Source organism: Gossypium hirsutum, unplaced genomic scaffold (assembly GCF_007990345.1).
Source record: "Gossypium hirsutum isolate 1008001.06 unplaced genomic scaffold, Gossypium_hirsutum_v2.1 scaffold_102, whole genome shotgun sequence".
NCBI classification, from domain to species: Eukaryota; Viridiplantae; Streptophyta; class Magnoliopsida; order Malvales; family Malvaceae; genus Gossypium; species Gossypium hirsutum.
Window position 1 is genome coordinate 45709 of NW_024402808.1, and position 7907 is coordinate 53615.

At 35.3% G+C, this 7907-nt stretch overlaps 1 pseudogene; it reads left to right on the forward strand.

Annotated features, from left to right (window-relative positions):
* Positions 1–681: 681 nt before the first annotated feature.
* On the forward strand, positions 682–2843 carry LOC121226297 (uncharacterized; annotated as a pseudogene).
* The last annotated feature ends 5064 nt before the right edge of the window (positions 2844–7907 follow it).

A 7907-nucleotide genomic window follows, 5' to 3' on the forward strand; every position in this document is an offset into this window, starting at 1 on the left:
AAAATATTACCACATAATTTTTAAAATAAAAAATAAAAACTGAGTGAGCAAATGATGAATCTTTTGTAAAACCTTTAAAATCTTCAAAACTAGTACTTTTACAAGACCCATTTGTAAAATATTTATTTTACTTTAAAATTTTTATTTTGAACTATATCAAATCACATTTAATAGTCAAATTAAATATTTTACTAATGAAAGGATCTTATTAATATAATATCGACAGTTTAGAGTTGCAATTAGAATTATTTTAAAATTTGGCGACTAATTTAGAATGAAAATTATAGTTTATAGATGTATTGTGCAATTAACTCTTCTTTCTACAATGGCATTTAATAAAAGGTCAATTGATAGTTTTGGTTCCTCTATTATGAAAACTTTTTTGTTATAATAATTATGGTAATTAAAATGTTATGTGGATTTTTTTTCACATTTATCTTTATGTTGTAATGAGTGAGTTTTTTTTCTTAAAGCAGGTTAATATATTAATTAAATTAATTAATGGTATTAACTATTAACTATTGTATTAGCTAATAATTTTGTTCTAATAATAGGATTAAATCTTAAATTTGAATATAGTTGAGGGATGAAACCCAGAATTTGACGCTGATAAATAGATAATAAAATCGCACAAAAACTCAAATTTAAAAGAAACCATAAGAGACTTTAAAGGGATTGATATCTTCCTCATTTCAAGAACCAAATTCTACCTACAAACAACCAATTTCCTTTTCCCTTTCTTTTCCACTGCTAACAGTTTGGTTCTTTATTTACAGATAACAGAGGATGTCATCTACTAGGGAAACCATGTTGGACCCTTTTAAAACGTGGAAATTCCTTGTTTCAACGATTACCATAAAACCAATTGATGTTTTAGTTTCTTATTGAAAACAACCCTAGCTATTTTCATAGTTGCTTCAATCTCTCTGTTTTTTTACTTTGCTTTCTCTGTTCAACCCCGTTGGCTCTCTTCTCCAATCTGCAATAATAGCCAACAAAAGTTCATTGCCAAAAATAGTTCTTCCAGTCAGGCTTATGGACGGACGAATTTGTCCCATATCCAGTTGGCATCGGCGGCTCAGCCAAGACCTGGACCAGCGCCGCCGTTTCTGTGAGCTATGGTGGAGACCTAACGTTTGCCGTGGGTTCGTTTGGCTGGATGAGAAGCCTCCCAATGGTGAAAACTTGCCACCTACATCTCCTCCCTACAAAATCTCCGAGGACACTTCCAGGTTCAAGTACACAAGTTGGTACGGATCACGTTCTGCTGTTCGTATGGCACGTATAGTGAAGGAAAGCTTCGAGCTTGGATTGGACAACGTGAGGTGGTTCGTAATGGGGGACGACGACACACTGTTTTTCCTCGAGAATTTGTTGACTGTTTTAAACAAATACGACCACAATCAAATGTATTACATTGGTGGGAACTCTGAGAGCGTGGAGCAAGATGTGATACACTCTTATAACATGGCTTATGGTGGCGGTGGATCGCCATAAGCTACCCTTTAGCAGCTGAGCTCGTTAAGGTCTTAGATGGCTGCATTGATCGATACGCATCATTTTATGGGTCAGACCAGAAGGTTCAGGGTTGCATGAGCGAGATTGGTGTCCCAGCCACTAAGAGCTGGTTCCATCAGTTAGATATTCGAGGGGACCCTTATGGTTTACTGTCAGCGCATCCTTTGGCGCCATTGGTGTCACTTCACCACCTCGATTATGTTCAACCCGTTTTTCCGGGTATGACACGGATTGGTTCACTCAAGAAGCTAATTACTGCTTATGAAAAGGATCCAAGTCGGGCCCCTACAGCATAGTTTCTGTTACGATTTCAAGCGTAACTGGTCTATTCAGTGTCGTGGGGCTACAATGTGCAGTTGTATCCGTCTCTGGTTACGGCCAAGAAGCTTGAAACGGCTTTTTCCACGTTTCAATCTTGGAGGACTTGGAGCAGTGGGCCTTTCACGTTTAATACCCGACCCGTTGAAAAAGACCCGTGTGAGAGACCCGTTATGTATTTCTTGGGTTCTGCTGAGAGGGTTAATGGGGATACAACCCTGACACTTATGTGAGGAATGTCGAAGAGTCAGCCAAAGAATGTGATAAGCCGGACTATAGCCGTGCTGTGGCTGTTCAATTCTTCAATGTCTCGAGTGCAAGGTTGAACCCTGCCATTTGGAGGACGGTGAGCAGCTCCCTATCTAATCTTTTTACTCTCTTTGTCAATTTTTACTTTTAGTTGGCTCGTTCATTGTTTTGGTTGTTGAGTGCACTTTACCATTGTTAACTTGTTAGGTGGGTTAGCACTTATCAACTTGTCCTTGGTTGGTTGAACCCGACCGCAATAAATGGCCTAAAATGGCTGACTAATTGGTTCCATACACCACACGACACCAGTCCATGGAAGGCAAAACTAAACTGACCTTTCGTAGTTGAGTTTTGAATTTTTTTAATCCAGACAAAGTGGTCATTAATTTACCTCACTTTGTCACAATCTGGTTGGCCAAGAATCCAACATGAGAAATTTGACCAAGTGGTCATTAATAAGTGACTTCACCTCAATCGTAAAAAGGGGTGCACGTATAGAGCAAAAAGGGAGATCGAATATTGGTGTCCTTCAATTTTGCGCAATTCGTGCGAGGCATGAAAAAGAAAATTAAAAAGCTTAGTTTGAAATTTGATTTTAGTGACTAGCATGACACGTTTGGTTAAAAAAATTGTTGTATGAACAGGCGCCACGTAGACAATGCTGTGAGGTTATCAAACAGTGGAGAAGGAGTGACAGCCTGAGGGTCGAAGTCAAGATTAGAGCATGCCATCGGTTTGAGAGTGTCACTCCTCCATAGAATGTGCCAAACATTGACAATCCCATGTAAATAACAAGATATTTGTACACTTGATTACATTATCCCTGCATAGTGCATACCTCCCACCCGGCCAGCCATTTTTGGCGAATTTGCTTTTAGCTATCTTAATCTTGTAGTTTTACAAACATGACGATTGTAACAAGGAGAACTTCATTTCTTTCAAGGAAAATGATTGCCTCATCGTCTGCAACTCTGTGTGCATATTATGGACGTACATCAACTACAAACCTTAAAGATGAAAAATCAGTGAAGTTGTTTTGCAAGGAAAAAAAAAACAGTATTAAATGTTCAATCTATAACTATATATTAAAAGGGTGTCCATGGTATTTTCATGGTGACACCTATAAGGGACAGAATGCCTAATTTGAAATTTAGTCTTACACATTTTATTGTTTATATAATCAAGTTTATATTTGAAGCGTTTAAAAACGTTCAATTAAATCCATGCCTCTAATTTATATATTGAATTTTTTCTAATTTAAATTAAAATAAGTTATATTTACTCGGTATATAAAATGTTATGACCTTCCATGATGGTTATAAAAATGGTTACTTGCATTTTTAGTCCCCTTATTATATTTAAATTTAATTTTTATATTTAATTTTAATATAATTTGGTTTTTATATTTGTATAATTATTGATTAGTAATATCATTAATTTTTCGATTAAAATATACGTAGTTATATATAATTAAAAGTGGCTTTTAAATATGAAAATAGAAGGGTATAAATTCTTAAAAGTAAATTCAAAATGAATAAAATATATAAAAAAAATAGAATATATTTTAATCTTTAAATTTTTACTCTATAATTTAACTTAAATAAATAATCAACTAAAACCCATATCAAACATACTAATAAAGGGGAATAAATTATGGCTTATAACTTTTTGGCAAGTTTTGGATTTCTTATTTTCATATGTTTAACAATTAACTTTTTTATTCATTTTGTTATAGAAAAATTAATAAAACAATAAATAAAAGTGGATGAAATACGGGATAATTTTTCATTGTCGTATTTTCACTTACAAGGTGCTATTTATAAGCTCCTTATATTCAATTACATTTAATGAACTCCATTTAATGATCTTTTGATTATAAATGAAGTAAAAGTTTTAGTACTTTTAATATCCTCAAGGGGTTATAGACATCCATTTAATTTTACAACACTCCTCCTTAGATGTCTTTTAAATAAGAATGTGCCTCAATTAAAACCTTTATTAGGAAAAACCCTGTAGGATAAAAGCCTAATGAAGAAAAAAGAGTACACAATCTCTTATTACAAGTTGCCTCTTAAAAACCTTACCAGGAAACCCAATGGACAAACCTTGTTAAAGGAAAAGAGTACAACGGTTTTAGACTCCCCTAATGACGACATCACATTATATCTTTGAGTCGACAATTCAATCTGTTCCGTAGTCTTCAAATGTTGAAGTTGGAATGCCTTGATAAAAAATCTGCTAAATTATCACTAGAACAAATTTCTTGAACTTCTATGTCACCTTTCTTCTCGAGATCATGAGTGAAGAATAATTTGGTGAAATATGTTTCGTTCTGTCACCATGGAATAAACCACCCTTTAATTGAGCTATACAGCTGCATATCTTCGATAAGATAATTGGCATATTTTCCTGTAAAGGCAAATTGCATACTTCTGGATATGTGGTAATAACCTTAGCCAAACACACACTCGGCTTGCCCATGCATTGCAATTATTTCAGCATGATTTGAATAGGCAGTAGCTAATGTTTGCTTTGTCGAACGCCATGATATGGCAGTACCTCCACAGTAAATAAATATCCCTTTTAAGATCGACCTTTTATGGGACCGATAAATATCCAGCATCAGCATAACCAACTAATGGGGATTTTGAATCATTTGAAATAAAATAACCCCATATCAATGGTCCCCTAAGATATCTAAATACATGTTTAATTTCATCCAAGTCACATGTTACTAAGCAAAAGTTTACAGCAAAAGCTAATCAGGTGTATTTGCAAGATAAATCAATTGTCCTATGCACTAAGATATGGTACTTCAGGACCAAGAACTCTTCATCACTCACAGGACAAAGATCTTATTCACATCAACGACGTACAACCATCGGGGACCAATGGATGCTTACCATATAAAATTTTTAAAATCTTTTCCGTATAATTGCTTAACATATTCCATCTCTTTTTTTTGCAGCAAATGCTAACTGATATTTATTAGAAACCACGCTCAAGGAAAAAAAAAAAAAAAAAAAAACAATAAATCTGAAACTCACCATCAAAAGCAACATGAAAAGACATAGAAAAAACCAAAAATGAACAGCTGTAAAGTAAAAACTCCTAGAACCTACCAAAACCGACAGCAGAAAGAATACCACCTAAGCCAAAATGAAGCGAACCTGATATCAGCCAAACAAACCATTCCTCTCCTAGAAAAACTTGATTGCAATCCATTAGACGCATGTCAAGGTTTCAACGTACTGCGAGAACAAATAAGTCATCTAAACGTGATGATCCACCACAGGAGAATATGTCTCTTCATATCAATGGCCGGGCCTTTGGAAAAATCTGGCTACAAGCAAGATTTAATATGTTACGACTTCATTTTTCTCATCGTTTTTCGTAAAAATATCCATTTATATCCTACCGGCTTTACATATATTAGGTGTTGACTATAGGTCCAAAAACTGCATGTTAGAAATGAGAATTTGCTGTGAATGTGTTTTTCCATTTTGGCTAATCTTTCTATTTCTACATTCCTCAATAAGAAGTTAGGCCAAGGATCCTCATTTTCTTTGCTATTTCAATAGCAACGATATAAGCAAATTGTTGTCGAAACTATATTTTTTAGCTCTATCTTTCCCTGAAGTAACAAACTATTGAGATCTCGTACCAATTTCAGGTACCTGAACCTCTGGGGTTTTGATTGTTAACTGGCCTCTTCTGGGCACTTGCCTCCACAATAAATACCACTTGAATAATGATCCTTCCTTTTACGAGGATTTATATCTTTGAACCGATGCCTTCCACCTCAGGCGTGGATTCTTTTGGTACAACAATACCTATTGGGAACATATTGATTAGGCATTTCAGCTGTAGTGAGATTGTAATTCTCTAGGTCACTGAAAGAATCTGCAGTTGATTGGCAATGTTTGCAAATGTATAATCCTTTGAACTTCTTATTCACATTGACTTGTACGAGGATCTAATTGAGATAATGATGATCCATTCCATGTAATTTCTTTTACCAGTTGTATTTTCTCTTCCCTAATGTTGGGAATGTTGTTTCATCAAAATGACAATCAATAAATCGTGCAGTAAATAAATCTCCGGTTAATGGTTCAACATTTTTAATTATAGAAGGAGATTCATAACCAACATATATTCCCAACCTCCTTTGAGGACCCATCTTTGTGCGTTGTGGTGGAGCAATTAGAACATATACTACACATCCAAAAATTCTAAAATGGGAAAAATTTGGCTCCTGACCAAAAGCCAATTGTAATGGGGAGTACTTATACTTGTTGGCCTTAAGCGCATAAGTGCTGCTGCATGCAAAATAGCATATCCCCAAGCTGTAACAGGGAGTTTTGTTCTTATGAGTAATGGCAGAGCTATTAGTTGGAGACGTTTGATAAACGTTTTAGCTAAACCATTTTGTGTATGAACATAAGCTACAGGATGTTCAACTTTTATCCAATTGACATACAATAATCATTAAAATCTTGGATGTAAACTCACTTGTATTATTAAGAAAATAGTTTTGATTGCATAATCTGGAAATTATGCTCTTAATCGAATTATTTCAACAAGTAGTCTCGCAAACGCCAGGTTGCGAGTCGATAATAAGCACACATGTGACCACTTACTAGATGCATCTATTAATACCATAAAATATCTGAATGGTCCACATGGTAGATGAATGGGCCCACATATATCACCTTGAATTCGTTCCAAAATGCTGGAGATTCAATCCCAACTTTAGCTGGTGATGGTCTAATAATCAATTTTCCTTGAGAACAAGCGACACAAGATAAATCCTTGAATTCAAGAATCTTTTGGTTCTTTAATTGGTGTCCAATTGAATTCTCGATGATTCTTCGCATCATAATAGATCCGGGATGGCCTAATCGGTCATGCCAAATAATAAAGTATGTGGTTCTACAAACTTTTGGTTTGTAGTAATACGTGACTCAATTGCACTAATATGTGTATAATATAAACCTGATGAAAAAGCAGGTAGTGTGACAGCCCAAAATGACCCTAGTCGGGAAGTGGTTTCGGGACCGCTAAACTGAGTCACCGAAATGTTTGAATGTGATATTTATTGTCTAGAATATGTAATTATGAATGTGTGAAAATTTCAAGCTTCGATTTAGTCGATTGCATGTGAATTTAGTCAATAGGACTTATGTGCGACATTTTTGAAATGTGATAGGTCGAAGCATAAGGACCTATTAGTGCATGAAAAAAAGGGGGACTTGCATGTCAAATTCCCCCCTAACTAGTAGTGGCCGGCCATGACAAGCATGGTAGACCAAGTGTGATGGGCAAGACATGTCATAGACATGTTGTGTTGGTGCATCATGGGTGGAAAAAATAAAATAAGGAGCATGGGCATAAAATAATGAAAGGGAATATGATGAAAAAAAAATGTGTGGTTGTTTCCCCCCCCATTGCCGTGAGTTAAAGAAAAGAAAAGAGAAAATTTTGTTCATCCTTTTCATCTTCATTTGGCCGAAAATTCAAAGGAAGGAGGAAGGAGTTCTTGCTTCATATTTGGTTTGGAAGAGGATTAGGAGGAGGTTTGGCCATACTTGTATCAAGATCAAGGTATGTTTGAGGTTGTGCCATGAGATTCATGGATGTTTTTAGTTGCTAGCTTGAGTTCTAATTAGCCATGGTTCAAATCTTTGCTATGTCATGGGGATGATATTCGGCCTAGGTAGATTTTGTGTTAATGCCATTGCATGCTAAATATGAAGCTTGTTAATGATGCATGTGATGGTGGATTGATGATTCTTGAATCTTCTTTTTAGCATTTTTGAGTG